The 18435-nt window shown below is 37.6% G+C and overlaps 1 protein-coding gene across 3 annotated transcripts in view; it reads left to right on the top strand.

Moving 5' to 3' along the window:
* The first annotated feature begins 1286 nt into the window (after positions 1-1286).
* The window catches only part of LOC141437142 (LIM/homeobox protein Lhx9-like), a 45673-nt gene continuing 28524 nt past the window's right edge, over positions 1287-18435 (top strand). The window contains exon 1 of one of the 3 annotated variants that reach the window (XM_074100406.1): positions 1287-1367. The gene's annotated coding sequence lies outside the window, so the exon portion shown is untranslated. Of the gene's footprint in view, positions 1368-1867; positions 1946-14134; positions 14193-18435 lie in introns of those variants that run through there. The other 2 variants (XM_074100418.1, XM_074100413.1) reach the window with 2 other exon arrangements.

The raw sequence follows: 18435 nt of genomic DNA, 5'->3' as shown, positions 1-18435 counted from the left end.
ACCGCAAAGCTCGTGGTAAATTTCAAATGTCACTCCGCACATGAATTTCGAAAAACTCAGAGGTGCGAGCCGGGGTTTGAACCCACGACCGTCTGCTTGAGAGGCGATAGGTCAACCACTGGCCACCACGGCTTCCAAGGCCACCACGCTTCACCGTAATTCGTAATGTGATTGTATTACTTTTTTTTTATTCCTCCAGGTACCTACTATCTTGGGTAACGTATTTTTTACCAGAGATTTTAAAGTTGAACGCGTATATGAGCCAAAGTACCACATAGATCTTTTTACTGTCTTTCTGAACACAAGTTTATTTCCCGTAAATTCACGTATATGGGCGTATGTACAATAACTTTTAATGAAAAAAAAGAAAAAAACAATTATTAAAATTTATTCTTTGTGATTTAAGAACAGAGTACTATTAGCTAGTGTGCCAAATTTTAGAAGACTCGGATACACCATCTCTGAGTTACGACAGTTCTTGACTATGAAAGCCCGTCCTGTAAAGTAAGGATTCTACAGTTAAGCCCTTGTACGTAGGGCCCATCGATTTCTTAATTATTAACGTGTTTTTGTTTCAATTAAGTGCATTATCATTACAATTTTGAATATCTGTTTGTAATGTAAACTGTGTGAAAAAATGTCTCTAAAGAGACCAAAAAAAAGGAACACTTTTTTCTTTATAAAAAAAGCATTTGTGATGCTATGTCAAAAAATTAGAATTTATAGAGTTATCGCTTTTACTTTAGGTGTCCATCAACGGATAGAGATTAAACTTTTCATAATTTGCCTACGACGTGCACAAGGAATAAACCACGAACAAAACCACGGGGAAAGCTAGACAACAAAACAACAGAATCAAGAGTACTAACAAAATAAACAATACCTTAACTGAGAACGCTACCAATTTGTTCTGAGAGCATCGATTTGATCATCGAAATCGCAATGTATTCAGTAAACTTAACATCGAGCATCTCCACTTAAAACCAAAATAATAACAAATCAAAAGCAACCTTATTCCGAAACATTTTAGTTTCACGTTATACGGTCGTAACTGGCACTTACGCTGTTATTCGACGAGTTAATCCATTTGAATTTGGAGTAAAAGTTGTATTTGCACGCGGCCTCGTCTCACTCTGCGCGACCAGTTTTTTTAGAACCGAAAGAGACGCATAGATTCGCTCCGTTCGAATTTAAATCTGAGCTCGAAACCGCGGCTCCGGATTGGTAGTGAGACTGCGTAGGCGGGTGCAACGTCGCAGTCCGTTTTCGCCCCTTCGAGTTCCAAATTCGAACAGTACCGCGCGAACAGTTCCGACGGTATTGTAGCTTGTAGCGCCGCGCGACGTTGCCAGCCTTACGTTTAGGAGGTAATTTTGATTTTTTGAATCTGTGTTGTCTGTGGCTTGTTGACAAATATGTATGATAGATGCTTAGATAGGTAAGTGATGATCGGACTTTAGCAGTGTCATTATGAACAGTATGCAACTGACATTAATTAGTACACAAACATTATACTCTCATAATGTAAAATTTGTGTTGTGACTAAAAATAAAAAGCTGTTTACATGTAACGGGAAAGCTATGTGTAAATGCAATTGCCTACTGTGGAATGTTTTCTGCAGTCACATTCGAAAGTACCATTCTTACTTAAGTGGTAAAAATCTGTGTGTAGTTGGTAATTGCCAAGGGAGGACCTGTATTTTTCTATAACTCTCTCTATTTAGTAGCCGTGGTAGCGTACTGGTTCGATCTACGTTATAAGCAGAGGATCGTGGGTTCGAGCCCGGCCTTGCTCTGATATTTCGGAATTTGGTTGCGAAAATACATTTGATATTTAGCATCAGCTTTCATACGCCTAGGAAGAAATTCAATGATGCGTGGAGAGCTCGTATGGGAACTACGTCCCAAGCATTCTTATTTCGAGGGGAGGCCTGTACCTGGCAGTGGTACGTATACAGACCGAGATAAGTTTACCTGTTACGACTATTTTAAATTCAGCACAATTTCTAACACTTTCGAATGGTAGGATGTGGTGGTATTGTCGAGTGACATTATTTCCAGAATTGCACCCCTTGGTCTATTCGAAATTAGCATATGAGAGATAAGACCAAGCCTAAGCGATACGATTGGTTATTTGGAGTCTTTTTGTATTTTTTATTTCAAACTCCAAATTTGTTACTTTTACGGTCATCCCGTAAAACCATATCGAAAATACAAACTGAGGTATGGATGCAGAGAAAAAACAGAAAAAGAGCCAGTTCAGTCCAGTGGTAGTGTAGGGGTATGGCACGCAGTACGGAATGCTGAGGACCTGGGTTCGATTCCCAGCGCTGGTCTCTTTTTCTGGTTTTTCTGTGCATCCATGCCTCAGTTGGTATTTTCGATCCTATGCGAGACGTTAGCAATGAGTTGGTGTTTTGTCCCGTGTGCGTGCCGGTTGACACAGTAGTACCGTAAACTGCTTCAACTTTGCCCTCTGGCCCCAACATTGCCTGATTCGATTTAGAGTCGATAACTTAGCACCCTTTTGGTTTTAAAACTTATATCACCCCGTAATAATAATTCCCGTGTAGATAAAAGTTTAAAATCTATAAGAGTGCTAAGTTATCGACTCTAAATCAACTCAGGCAATGTTGGGGCCAGAGGGCAAAGTTGAAGCAGTTTACGGTACAATGTCTAGTGTGCCTCAGTGTTAGTTTAAACGTGTTTGAGGTAAGTGTCCCAGTGCTCGACATACTATTGCCCAATGGATGACACCTGCCACCTCTATGGCTAAAGATAAGATGACAACTGGGACAATGTCCAGCACTCGAACGTTTACCTTACTATGCGAGGTTTCAATACGAAAATAGAATGCACAACTAAGTAGGTACTGAGGTACTGGAACACTGGGATAGGTATTGTCAAAACAATAGTGTCAAAGATACCTATACCTACCGTAAACTGCTACAACTTTGCCCTCTGGCCCCAACATTGCCTGATTCGATTTAGTGTCGATAACTCAGCACCCTTTAGGTTTTTAAACTTTTATCACCCCGTAATAATAATTCCCGTGTAGATAATAGTTTAAAACTTATATGAGTGCTAAATTATCGACTCTAAATCAAATCAGGCAATGTTGGGGCCAGAGGGCAAAGTTGTAGTTGCAGTTTACGGTACTTGTTTAAAGTGCGTTGCTTTAGCTATCATAATTTTGATTGTTAAGTGACTGTTTTACCGGATAAACAAAATACTTAGGGAATACAATTTTCCTCCTAAATAAGGTGATACAAAACAAAACATTAGCAATATCTGTTGAAAAATAATTAAGACACGAGCAAATGAAGTTTCCATCTTTTTCTAGAAAAAAAAAACATTTAGCATGGACTTTCTAAGGTCGTTGGCATATGACGTCATAGTCCACGTCAGATCTCTGCCTATGGTGACGACACATTTTCAAAAGTCGCTCATGAATCATGATTGTTCATGGGCGAGTTCGTATTCCGACTCGCACTTGGCCGATTTTCGGGTAACTGCGACCACAACCTTTTTTCAGTACCACTACCATGAGTTTACAGTGACCGTACTCGATAGCGACGGCGTAAATTACTTTTCATCACACTTGCTCGTAAACAGTGTCGTAACATGCAGGCTACCTTGGTTGCAACCCCCCAAATAAAACCCTCGACCTTAATGTGCTTGTCATGAAACCCGTGGTCGGTAAATGAGTCATTGCCCGTACTAATTTTCATGTCATGAAGCCCAAGGTCGGTAAATGAGTTTGTTACTGCATGGCGTGCTGCTGCTCCGTGCGCGCGCTGCACACGCACGCCATGCACATGCTGCACATGGCGCTGCCAAGAGCGCAGTCAGCGGTATCGGCAATTTTTGAAAAAATATTAGTTTTTCTTTTACAAATATACAATTTTACTCGCAAATGTGATGAAAAACATTGTATGTCGCACGGGCGGTACTAGAATTACTAACATCGACTCATTAAAGCCCTCAGTCTTCGACTTCGGGCTTCTAATAGACTCTCGTTCGTAATTCCTTATTTACCGCCCTTAAGACACAATGTACTATGTTTGGAGAATTGTACAGCGCCTGTACAAATAATTTACGCCGTCGCTATCGAATACGATCACTGTAAACTCATGGTAGTGTTACAGGGCTGGATCCGCGCCTAACACAGCTCGGTTTGTCAAACGATAAAGGTTTGATTGAACCATTTGAATAAATTTGCTTGCATATTCCCTATTTAGGGTCATTCAAGGACAGTGTGCCTAGGCTGCTACTGATGTATCTCTTGCTTATCCTCAAGCCATTAATTAGTATAATTTAGATCAAATGCTCGGGACTATCAATGATAGAAAGCTTTAATTTTGCACGAATATACACGTAAACTATGCCGACAAAATGGTATAATAAAAAAATCAAAAAAAAAATTTTTTTTTTCGAGTACCTCCCATAGACGTAAAGTGGGGGTGATTTTTTCTTCTCATCCAACCTTGTAGTGTAGGGTATTGTTGGATAGGTCTTTTAAAACCATTAGGGGTTTGCTAAAACAATTCAGTGATTTGTTTGCAAAATATTCAACATTAAAGTGCAAATTTTCATTAAAAAATTCAGGATGGTAGTAAGTATATCAGACTTACAAGGAAAACTATAACGGTTAAGTGTTCTTGAGAATTATTAGTAGTTTAAGAGTAAATAGCAGCCTAAGGTATAAAATATACCTAAACTTGGAATATTCCGTACAAACTACGAAATCCTTAGAAAAATATTAGGTACTTAATTTTCTCGTAATGGCTACGGAACCCTATTTCGGGCGTGTCCGACACGCTTTTGGCCGGTTTTTAAATATTGGTATGGTCATTGAAAAACAGGTTCTCCGATACAAATGCTTTGAGTAGTGGTGAGGACACGCGTTAATAACCTATCCTAGCCAACAATAAGTTGGGAAACTCCCGACATTGTCACTTCCTATTTTGATGAGAACCATCGCTAGAAAACCTGCTTTCAAATAAATAAAGGCTGAAGACAGTGTTGTGGCGCGGCACGGAAGAGGCCATGTCCAGCAGTGGACTGCTGTAAGCTGATAATGATGATGATGAAATAAAAAAGCCGCATTCAAATCGGTCCGCCAGTTTAAGAGCTGCGGTGCCACAGACAGACACTCATAGCGGTCAAACTTATAACACCCCTCTTTTTGTGTCGGGGGTTAAAAACGTCATGTGTAGCGTAACACATGAAGGCATCCGTACCTACCACTACCATGAGTTTACAGTGACCGTACTCGATAGCGACGGCGTAAATTATTTGTAGAGGCGCTGTACAATTCTCCATACAAATAATTTACGACTATCGACTATAATACTACCTACTATAGACTATAATTTACTACTAGGTTTTTTTGTTTTTTTTTTATATAATTGTTTTTTTTAGTATTACTTATTTTGAACATGAATCTACCGTGAGACTCACTCATATATTGACCCGGATAACTCACGTCTTATATCGAATTTAGCTCGACATGTTTCGGGCTAATCCGTAGCCCTTCGTCTTCGGAGCAACGCGACTCAGCGGCTGCTGCAACACGCGCACTGCGCGCCGCCGCTCTGCTCGCGCGACTACCAGCTAAACTCGATTTAAGACGTGAGTTATCCGGGTCAATATATTTAATTATCATCATCATCATCATCCCAGCCCATATACGTCCCACTGCTGGGCACAGGCCTCCTCTCAGAACAAGAGGGCTTGGGCCATAGTTCCCACGCGGGCCCAGTGCGGATTGGGAACTTCACACACACCATTGAATTGCTTCGCAGGTTTGTGCAAGTTTCCTAATATAATATATTTATTCTAATATATTTAATAGTATTACTTATTATTATTTATTTTTGTACTTCGTACTTTTTCACCTTATTTACTAGCTACTATAGACTATCGACTATAGACTATAATTTACGACGCTATCGAGTACGGTCACTGTAAACTCATGGTAGTGGTACTGATCAGGCGCGTGCGCGTCCTTGCGTTTACCCGTCAGCCTATTTAGAGCACCGCCGTCCTGCTTACTCTTACCATCTTGTATCTCTTTTTAATCGGAAGTTACCATTTTATTACCCAACATCTCCAATACAATTCATGCCGTTGCAAATTACTGCGCACGCGTGTGTGTCCCATTAAGTCTGCTAATTAGGTACCTTAGCAGTTTACACTGTTAATTGACAATTAAACACTTGTGAACAGTATCGTTTGTCGTGAAATGCCTTTTTAATTAATTTTGCAAAGGCTTTATGACGAGTTGCAATCTTTATATATATTAGTTTGCTCTTGGGACATACTGGTATATTAAAAGCTCTGGTTTTTTTATTTTTTTTTTATTTAACTAAAAAACAATTAATTATTACATTTAGTGTTACTCGCCAAACTGTAACGTTTATTGGCGAGAAGCGCTCAATTTATTTTAACTTAAGTACATAACTGCCCAACCACCTCATTCTACATTGTACAAACTTGCAAACAGAAGTAGCAAAAGAGAAAAAAAATGTATATGCATATAAAAAAAACTTTACACACATATTTACATATAATTATTCTGGAGCCTCGTGGACAAGGTTACCGAGAAGAGAATCCCTCAATTTAGTTTTTAATCCTGTTTTACTTAGTTTAGGGGTCTTTCTTAGTAAACTAATTTTATTAAAAACTGTTGGCACTACAAATTTTGACATTCCTTTACCATAGTAATTTTTAGCCTCAGGTTGAACTAATCTTTCCTCTCTTACACACTTAGTATTATATTTATTTTTAACACGTACTTTTATATTCATTACTGTAGTAATGCTGTAAGCCTATCATATATTTAACCTTTTTATCTACTGGTAAAATTTTACATACGGGAAATAATGTATCGTAATCTCTGTTACGTTGATGTTGAGACTGTTATCCACTACTTAGAAGACAAAATATACCCTGAATCTTCAGCATGGCATGACACCCATCCCATCCCATTAACTTAAGTACTAATTAAGTTTTGCTCCATTTACTTCTGTGGATTGCGAACGGAGTTTTTTTCAGCTCATTAGTATATTTTGGATGTGAGAAGGAATAAAATTACCATGGAAAATTTTGAAAAAATGCTTTTTATTTATAGCCATAGGTCAATGAGGGCTATCGCGAATGAATTCGCCGCTAGAGGCGCTAGTGTAGCGTGAGGTCTCCGAAATGTCAAATCTCATATTTTGGGTGAGCTACGCGGGTTTATTTATAATTAGAATTATTTTGTGAATATTTTGCAATATCTGAAATTAATTATGGCAAATATGCGTTCCGGGGCAACGAATGTCTGTGTTTTTCGGAAACCTTTGTGCTCTCTTTTTTCCGAACAAAACGGGGACTTTGCAACACTGTGGCATGCTCGATATTTTTATGGTACGGTTTTAAGGTGTATTAAATATGATTTTAATCTAAACTTTGTTTTCACGCCCGTAATAACAGACTTTGAAAGCCATACTTAAAAACCTCACGCAACAGTGCGCCATCTAGTGAGACAAAAAACGATAGCCCTCATTGGTGTGAAGTGTCCCATGATATTTTTTATTTATTTTAATTTATTTAGTACAGATAAGAAATCAATTAATTAATCTTTGGAGTCATGTCCATATTATTGCGAGTGACTTCCTGTTGTCGGATTTTAGCCACTGCTTTTCCACACATTCGTCGCTAGGTCGCTACGTAGGTACAGTGGGCAACGCACGAACGAAGTCTATTAACGAGTTTGAGGGGTCACGTCGCCTACTGTTCTTAGCAACGGAAACCAGAGGGCCAAAGAGGGAGTGGCTGCGAGCCGCCCCTCAGAGTCTGTGGAACGGTGCATGTCGCAAATAACGAGTTTTTCGGCTGCTCGTTCTTGAAAAACTACGCTAAAAACATTTTCCGTGGAAGAAAGTCGTAAGTTGAAAAGTGTTCGATTTCCGTGGAATAACGTCGTAAGTGATCTAGGCGCTGGGGTTGATTTTTGTGTGTTTGGGAGTAACTGTTAAAAAATATAACTTCTTCTTCTTCTTCTCTTTTAAAATATGGCTTTTCTGTCCTAATTAATAGGACAATTTCGCCAGTGTCAAGGTAAACTCTCTTTGAGAGGGACGTTGTACGGTGATTGTAGTTTTTGCAACCTGATAGTAAAGTTCCAGAAACCACGTGGAGACCACTTGCGCATTAAAAAATGTTAGACACGAGAGCAATATAGAATTTTGGGATCACTGTTCACTGTTAAGGTTAATCGCCGCATAAAACACTATTAAAATTATACTTCAACTAGCCAAAGAAACAGAAATAGCAAAATTAGATATTGTCTACATCCGCCATCTTCGAATGCTACAAATCGAATCAAAAAAAAAATATAACTTCAAGTGACAGCTGTTATGTCCACAAAATTTCATGATTTTTGGTTTGAATTTTTATGGAGATGGCAAATCAGCTGTCACTGTCAAGAATATTTTCAATAATTATAACTACCTCGGGACTTTGTAGACTGGAACTTTTTAACCGACTTCGAAAAAAGGACGTTCTTGGTTTCTTCTATGTCTAACTCAAAATCAAGGTCATCATTTTTTAATTGTTAATTTGAACCCTACTGAAAGAAGATGCATGCCGTATTTATTAAAATCAGCGCAATCAACAAAATATAATACAACAACAAAAATATACGAGATTCACCACTAATTTTAAGGGTAGTAAAGGTCTATGAACATACATTCATAATCTTTTATTAAAACAATACGATTTATTTCCTTGTAAATTAAAGTAATCACGCACTTGTGGTGTCACTACAATTTTGTTTTTATTCTTTGTTTTTAAGTATGTATTTATCTATGTAAGTATGTTTGTCCGTTGCATAGTATCTATAGTACAAGCTTTGCTTAGTTTGGGACTAGGTCAATTGGTGTCAAGTGTCCCATGATATTTTTATTTATTTATAATTATTTTTTATTCATTCGCAACATCATACTTTCTGACGTGCCAGTTCTCGTGTCAAGTTATTATCCACCATACATTACTGCTAGAAAAAACTTCAAAAAATAATTAAGATCTGGTAGTTAAGCCGTGGTGGCCTAGTGGTTTGACCTATCGCCTCTCAAACAGAGGGTCGTGGGTTCAAACCCCGGCTCGCACCTCTGAGTTTTTCGAAATACATGTGCGGAATTACATTTGAAATTTACCACGAGCTTTGCGGTGAAGGAAAACATCGTGAGGAAACCTGCACAAACCTGCGAAGCAATTCAATGGTGCGTGTAAAGTTCCCAATCCGCACTGGGCCCGCGTGGGAACTAGGGCCCAAGCCCACTTGCTCTGAGAGGAGGCCTGTGCCCAGCAGTGGGACGTATATAGGCTGGGATGATGGTGATGATGAGTTACGCTAAACTAGACAATCTAGACATTTATTGCAATATCGCTTCGTAACGCTAAAACCAACGTCCGTTTACTGTTTGTATTTGTATAAAAACACTGAGTATAAGTGCTTATGTAAAATAAAATCAACTTTGTTTGTTTGTATCTTAATCCGTGTAAAGCGATCCGATAAAAAATCTTTTAGTCATTATCATTGTTCATCAACAAAGGCTATTTTTATCTCAGGAAAATATAAAATTTCCTCAAAGAATGAAGTGCTGGCAACAACTACTATTGATTATAAACAACTTGAACTCCATTTTTTATCTCCAATTAAATTTATTGCGTGGTTTAGTTAACTAAGTAAACAAACATAAAAAAAGATTTAACTTTTAAAAGCTTATTCCACGTACCCTTATCAGCAAGTTAACATAAAAACCTTATCAGTGTGAGCTTAATTTTAATCACACATATTTCCGAGCAAACCGTGTATTATCGCACTCATAAACACAGTTTGTAAATAGAGTTCAATTAGCTAAAATAAGTTATCGTAAAAGTTTAATTTCTTACCTCCGAGTAGGGCTATGCGGTATGGGCTTGATGGCAATACCGGTATTATTCCGGTATTCAAATTTTGAAAACCGGTATCCCGGTATTTCGGTAATTTTTCGGTATTTTCCAAATTTTCCCTTTATTTTTCTTTCTTTCTGTATAAGTCTGTTGTTTTGTTGAAATATAACCAATATACATGAAAAGCAATTAATAAACTTCCCTTTTAATGAGCAAGTATTAAAATAAAAAACTTAAGTTGTTAATTGTTAACTAATACTTATATAATATGGAATTGGATTCTCTAATTCTTCGGTGAAAATTGTTTCACCGATTATTAGTTCCCAACCAAATTTTCGCATAATTTCTTTCGCTTGTACGAGCTTGTAAGGTCTCTACTGATGAAATCTTCGCTCCGCCCGGAACCAGCTCAGCTCCAAAACCCCGAGAGCTTTCAGCTCAAACTTCAAAACCATTTCGAATGCCTAGGTAGCGACGTGGACGATTACAACGACGGGTTTGTGGAAGCTGTCCATACGATCGGATCTAACTTCTTCAAAACCCGCCGTACTAGAACCAATAAGCTCTCGCGCTCTGGCCTTAGGCTCATGGAGGTGAGGCGTGAGATGCTGCTACAGTCTTCTGGTGACGCTTAATTGTGTGTGTTAATGTACGCCGATTTAATACTAATAAATAGCATTGAAAAGGCTATTGAGCGTATCAGAGGCTCTAAGGTGTTTACCAGGGATCTGTCTGTAAGTCAAAGCCGGTTAATGAAGTTGAAGACCGACGACGGCAGAATCATTTCATCCAAACCTGAGCTGTTGGGGGAAAACGAGAGGTTTAATGGATAGCGACACGACAACCCGAACACCCGTCGAAAATCTAGCTAAAGACCCGAGGGCTAGATTAACCCGACACTATCACGAATACATCCCAGACGTCAGCCTGTACGAGATTAGTATGGCCCTCAAATAGCTTAAGAATGACAAAGCCCCGGGTGACGATGAAATTACAGCCGAACTCTTGAAGGCGGGTGGTAAACCAGTCCTTAAGGACCTCAAGACGCCGTTTAGTTCCGTCCTCCAGCAAGGGGGAACACCGAAAGCATGGAACAGAAGACAGTGGTGGTGCTCATCTTCAAAAAAGGTGATAACACCTTGCTGAAGAATTATAGATCCATCTCACTTCTGAGCCATGTTTACAAGCTGTTTTTCAGGGTCATCACAAATCGTCTCGCAAGCAGGTTTGACGATTTCCAGCCTCCCGAACAAGCCGGCTTCCGAAAACCTATAGTACCGTAGACCACATGTACGTTGCGGCAGGTTATACAGAAGACCGAAGGGTATAACTTCCCCCTTTGCCTTGCATTTGTGGACTACGAGAAAGCCTTCGATTCGATCGAGACTTGGGCTGTGATGCAGGTTCTCCAGCGGTGCAGTTGACTACCGGTATATCGGAGTGTTGAAGTGTCTAGTGTCTGTACAAAAACGCCACTATGTCCGTCCGATTACATGACCAGAGCACGAAGCCTATTCCTCTGCAGCGGGGAGTCAGACAAGGAGATGTGATCGCTCCGAAACTGTTCACCGTTGCATTGGAGGATGCTTTTAAGGTTCTGGACTGGAAAAGACGAGGCATCAACATTAATGGCGGGTACTTCACTCGCCTTCGATTCGCCAACGATATTGTAGTCATGGCTGAAGACCATGGAAGACTTCAGTGCTATGCTCGCCGACCTCAGCAGTTTCCGACCGAGTTGGCCTAAAAATGAACATGGGCAAGACGAAAGTCATGTCTAACTAATTTCCATGTAGTCCCAACTCCCGCAATAGTCGGGGGCTCTGCGCTCGAAGTTGTTGACGACTATGTATACCTGGGACAAACGGTCCAGTTAGGTAGGTCCAACTTCGAGAAAGCTTCACTACAAATAAACAAAGCAAACTTGTGCGCGGTAAATTTGAAATTTGAAAGTAGATTAAGAGGTAAGTAACTTGAAAAGCCATAAGTCTGAAGACAAGTTATTTAAAAGTGCTTTCCTGTTTGAAATTAAAGTCGACTATTACTATTTTAAGCACAAGTCAAAATACCGAAAACCGGTTTTGTAGATATTTAATACCGGTATTAAAAGAGGGGAAAAAATGTCCGGTATCCGGTTTTTCGGTAATACCGAAACCGGTATCCATGCCCTACCTCCGAGGCATAAAGATTGGTGTTATTTTGACGGCTATAGGTAATGTGTGTTATATAAGTCGCTTAACTTCAAACTCGGGTTAATCCAATTCTGATTTTTTTAAGCTTTTCACTTTAAATAAAAGGGTAAAAAACTAGCTTTGTTACAATTTTATCGGTTAAGTAAAATTCCATGTGATTTTTGAGAAAAATACCGTTAAAATCATCCTAAACATATTATGACTTGCTATAGCAATAAAAATGCTATAGCAAGTCATAATATGTTTAGGAACAAGAACGAGGTCGACATAGGTCCGATTCGCAGACCTCCCATTCTGCCTTACCTAACCTAATTTATGTTTAATAAAATTATGGAACTGAAATTATGGTTTCTGAAAAATATGACAAATAATTATTAGCCTAAATAATAATGTGTATAATGTACATTAGTCAAATATAATATTAGTCCAACTAAAATTATTCTAAAACCATAATATGCCAAACAAAGTAGTGGCCAAAGTATTACTATGCGACTGTACAATCATGCTAATACAAATTATGCGAAATAAATTATGCCAAATTAAAATAGGTCATAAAAAATATGCGAACGAAAGGAATCTCGACGGGAATCGAATCCGAAATCTTAAGCTTTGTAGTCAGGTTCTCTAACTACTAGGCTATCTGGCATCGATTTGTGTGTATGTTTGCTACTATTTCACATTAAAACAACGGGTATTTGGGTTAGATTTAATACGTAGCCTTGAACTTGGGGATAACAGATAGGTTATTTTTATCTTGATATTACAACGAAATCGGACTAAAATTATAAAATCTTCGTTGCTAAGCTTATAAACTTCAAATTTGTGAAGTACAGTCAAAGTTAAAATATTTTTATTCAAATTAGGCTATGACAAGCACTGAATGTGAAAAAAATCTACCGCCGTACGTAGTAAATTTGACCACGATGTAAGATTTTCGAAATCATCGAAGTTCAATTTAAATGCTAATGGTTGACGCGAGCAAAGGCTAGTTGAAACAGTTTATAGTCTCGCGTACTTTATAAAGGACCAATTAACACTGAAGAATAACGGCCGAATGTACTTTATAAAGTACAAATTGTTCACTCAATCACAGAATAAGTAATACATAATGAAGAATTCTAGAAATTTTGAAATAATATCCAAAATGACAAATCAGGTTAACCACGTCTAGGTCTTAAGCACTAAGTTTGTTAAAAAAAGTTTCTCAGGAGAATAGTGATCTTGACAATTTACGAGTACGCCAGTCTTTTATATTAGAACTGTTATAAGGACACCCTGTAACTTTAAATATACGGAGTCACTGAACACGGGTCTTTAAATCCAGGGTTCGATTCTAGTCGCTAGCTTGTTCTGCTACGTTATAAAAATATGACCACTGGTTTTTTTTGTTTTTATTTTATTATACAAATTAAATGTAATTTTCAATGTATGCGATACAACACTAAATTGACGGCACTTTGAAAAATGATTATCTTAAAAAAAAACTCGTAACCTCAAAATAGATAATTTTCTGAGTGAACTTTACGAACATTGTGTCAAGGTTCAATTTTGTTGACATATTGATTTTAGATACGAGATTTTTTCAAAGTAGTGACGAGATAACAAATAAATGTCAAAAAATATTTCAAGGCCCCCGTGCCAAGAGACAGCGATAACACCGCCATGTCCGATACACTGATTTAACAATTAAACATTGAGGATCTATAAATTGATCTAAATTTAAGTTTTTGGAAAATGTTACAAAACAAAAGTAGCTTAGTGTAGAATCGAACCTTGAATTTAAATGGTCAGAGGTACCCTGTATAATTAGAGGACTGCAGTTAAAGCTATGTTGATAAACTGTACTTTTATTTGGTTTTATTTCCGATTGTACAGTCAGCTCGTTAAAATTGATTGTGCTAAAGCGCCGTAAAAACCTTATCGATTATTATTATTCAATTAAAGTTTGATAGCGGCTTTGTTGCTTTGTCATGGGTTTCTGCTATTGTTAAAATTTTTGTGCCGAAAACGCTGTTTTAGACTCGGTTTTTTAATTTATATCATATGTGCAACTAACAAGGTAAGGTAATCTGGTAGATGAAGGTTGTAAATAATTATTATTAAGTCCGTTTTATTATTTGGATGCAAAAATATTCAAGACTAACATTGCTCCCTCGCAAAGGTATTAGAAAAAATTGCAAAAAAATGGAAGTGAAAGGTTTCTTGAGATTATGAAAGCATTACTTAAAACCTCCTGAGACATTTAAAAAAAAATAAACGGTTAACTTACGATTATAAGTGAGGACGATACAAATACTTTCAATCTTCGAAAATAATGATTTATGTTTCGATATATTTTGGGTCCATATCGGCTCGCATACTTATTGGAAGTCCGAATGTAATGTTTGTCAGAATGATCGTTTGCCATAACTCTTTTTTCTCCGAATCCAATAATTGTTCACAAACCCAACCTAACCTATAGTTTTCTATAGGATGACAATTTAAAAAATTCAGAAATTGTAAGGTTTCAGTGGGAAAAAAAATTAAAATTTATGACAAACAATAATTCGGACAAAAATTACGGTATGACTAGCGAAGAGTATGCGAACTTTGGCGCTCCCGTTGGACGTGTAAGGTCGCTTGTAGACGACCGTTATTTTCATCGGAGAACGGACCGTTTTTTTCGCCGTACTACGGTGTTGTATGACTTACAATGAATGTGTACATGTACCGGACACTTGTCCGGCGACAAAGCTATACAACACTGCAAGAAACGGTCCGTTGCCTGGTGAAAACAACGGACGTCTACAAGCAGCCTAAGTATTCGTAGCGTGTTCGAAACCGAAATAAGCAAGAAGGCTTTATCTCTGCTTATAAAGACTGTCCACGATAAAATCCGGGCATGCCTGATCAATCTTTGTAAGGAATGCTAATTTTCAATCAGCACTTTTTTGTAATAGTCAGTGGTTATGAAACAACATAATAAAAATACAATCACAATAAAATGTTAGAGCGTCTGTGAGTTTTAGCTTTATGTATTTCACTGTGCCTAAATCACTTTGTACAGCGTTTTTTGATAATCTTCACTCGTTACAACTTCAATGCCACAATTGTATTTATATTTTCACAAGCTGTTTTACGCTCATTAGGATATTATCTTCCAAATAAAAATCACGATGTAACTGTTTTCTACTTGGGGGAGTCGGGAAAACTTTCTAATCCAAGCACCAAAAGTAAAATTATGGGAGGCATTTTTCGGTCAAACACTTCCAAACTACCTCAATCTGAAGTCAATTCGAAAAATATTAGCTGTCGTGAAAAGACAATGTTATCTATGTCGGCGGCTGATCGTAAAATCCGCCAGATCATGAAATTCCTAGGCATATCGTGAAACGCCGCCATTTCATGATATGCCTAAACGTTGGCCAGGCATATCACGATGTGCCTGAGAAATAATACGGCAGATCGATTAGAGCAACGCATTCGTCGATATTCCTAGCTCTATACCGGGCACATCGTAAAATAGTTTCTTATTTGGCCACTGGTGGCGCTGCGTATGCAATGGCGGCCGTGACCAGCTGACCGCCCGTGTTTGTTTAGCGCGTGAAAAATGTCGGCGTCGCAACAAAAAAATCTTTAAACCGAAAATAGTGATTGAATTCAAAATAGAAGTGCAAAAGAAGCTTCGTTCTTTTTATGTGAATCAAACGGATTCTGTGCACAATGTGAAAAAGCCATGGACGTCTGCCCGTATTTTAGAGGTTATAATTTTGTTGGTAAGTAAAGTATTCACTAGTTGTTATTTATTTATATAGAAAAATTTAGGTACGACGAGCGAAGCGAGGAGTGGTTAGTATTAATTGTGATCACGACGCACGAGCCGAGCGAGCGAAGCGAGCGTGCCGCGGCAGCGGCCGGCGAAGTGCCAGAACCGATATGACGGCGTTTCATGATATGCCTAAGAATTTCATGATCCACCTAAACTGGCCAAATCATGAAATGGCGGCGCTTCATGATATGCCTAGGAATTTCATGATCTGCCTAAACGTCACTAGGCAAATCGCTAAACGGTGAGTTATGAACGATATGGCGGATGTCCCTTAGCCAATTCATGAATTGGCGGCATTTCACGATATGCCTAGGAATTTCGTGATCTGGCGGATTTTACGATCGGCCGCCGACATGTACATAGCATGTTGTAAACCCTTAAAGGCCCCATTTATTGGAGCATATACTACCACAGAATGAAAGCAGCTATCGAATACATACCTGACCAAGAATATTTTTAAAGCTAGTCGTATTTTGAACAATTACAATGGAAATTGTGACGTATTGTGAAGTTCATAAGGTTCAGTTTCCAACTCAATGCAAGTCGCTGAAATTAAAAGGTAGAGGTACCTTAAAGGGTAAGTAACCAACATTTCAAATAATTTTTAGAAGTCAAACTCTTTAACCGACTACACAGTCAGAGCCATCCACTAAAAGCCCCAGATGCAGTTGTCACTATTGTAATTTTTCATGTTGTCTACAGTAACGAAAATTTGTATCGTATTATCTATGGGAGCATTTTCTTAAGATGCGACCTTAGATAGTTTAAGACTCTAAGCATGCGACCAATGTTTGTCAAAAAAATACTTTTAAAGATATAATGATAAGATTAAGTTAAGTAAAAATCGACCACCAGGTCAGCCGGCGCATTAATTATGGCGTCGGCAACAATAGTAAATTATTACCTTCGCCGGCTACAATAGTAAATTAGATTCCGTGTTAGTTGTCCAATTATGGAGCGAGTTACGTCCGAAAAATTTCATTTTGTGTTGAATTTATTTGCCCGATTCAAGAACCGTGACAAACGTATGGAGTATCATATAATTAATTATTTTTCTATGAGCATTCGCTTGGGGTAGCCTTGCTGGATAAGTTAAATGATTATTTCTAATTAGGACCGGTCTCGGGAATTAGTTGTCAGAGGGAAAAAAGTCATAGTGTAGATACCGCCTTTTAGATAGTGCGATCGGTGTACATTTTGACTTTTGTTGGGGATCATTACGTAGGGAGCCTTTGATACGACGCTTGGGGAGTCATGGAAAAAAAAAGCAGTCTAAGCCGTGTACATAAATGCTTTTAATATTAGAGAATAATGGTGAATTCCATTACTCTATTTTTTAACCCTGTTCTGTGTTTCTCTCTACTACGGTGCCACGTAGCTCTTACGGGGGAACCGATCTGAATGCGGTTTTTTTATTTTAAATCAGGTTTTATAGCGATGGTGCTTTCTTAGACATGTTTTATCAAAATCGGCTCAGCCGTTTTTGAGATATTGAGCTTTTTTTTTTTTAATTTATTCTCAAAAAAAGGTACATAATTTTATTTACATAACTAATTTCGCCAAACTATGACGTTTATTGGCGAATATTGCGCTCACTTAGAACAATTGTACCCTACTTAATTAAAACTTATCTACTTAATGTTATGTTTGAAGTGGCAATGTCGAAACGTATACCAAATAAAATTGTAACACAAATTTTAACTCATGAAGTATAAAGTTGAAGTAACATAACATAACTAACAATTAAATGAAATATATAGCCTGGTCGTTCCACAGTTTTTTTTTGAAAATAATTCGATATAAGGCTAATTTTTTTATATACGGCTTTTACGTGTAATTTTAAGAACCTATATTTTGGAATCCACCAAAATTTGGTTCCGGAAGATGGTAAAAAAAAATGTACCCTAAAATATGTAGTTTTTTTTTTCATAAAAAATGCTAGGTAAATTTACTGTCAAAATATGTTTAAATAATTCAGTTTTTAGAGCCGCAAGCTGAATCCACCAATATATCTAACGGGAATATAAAAAAAACCCTAAAGTGATTATTTCGTAATACGTCTAATTTCTATTAGGAAAAAAATAAAATAAGATTTTTTAAGTCACATATTATAAAGAAGTTGGATTTTAAATAATTATCATTTAAAATCCAACAATAGACATGATTGGAAATAACGTATTTTGTTAAACCGATATAAGATGAGCAGCAAAAATAAGTACAAGAAGTCTCAAGACACGTTAAAAAGACATATCGAAACCTTAACTATACTTACCTTTTATGCCACTATCGTAATTAATTTTTAATTTTTACTTTAGAAATAATAGTGGATTTTACATGTGTTACAAAGAACATAAATACAACGAGTGAATTATGAAGTAAATAGGCTTATAGCAATTTCGCCTGATTTTTCCAGAATTATTAGTTTTTTTTTATAAAATTTTACTGTCGAGATGATAAATTTTGGTGGATTATTAAAGCATTCAGCGGTGGTGTA

This window comes from Choristoneura fumiferana, chromosome Z (genome assembly GCF_025370935.1).
Source record: "Choristoneura fumiferana chromosome Z, NRCan_CFum_1, whole genome shotgun sequence".
Taxonomy (NCBI): domain Eukaryota; kingdom Metazoa; phylum Arthropoda; class Insecta; order Lepidoptera; family Tortricidae; genus Choristoneura; species Choristoneura fumiferana.
This window is presented reverse-complemented; position numbering and strand designations above follow the sequence as displayed.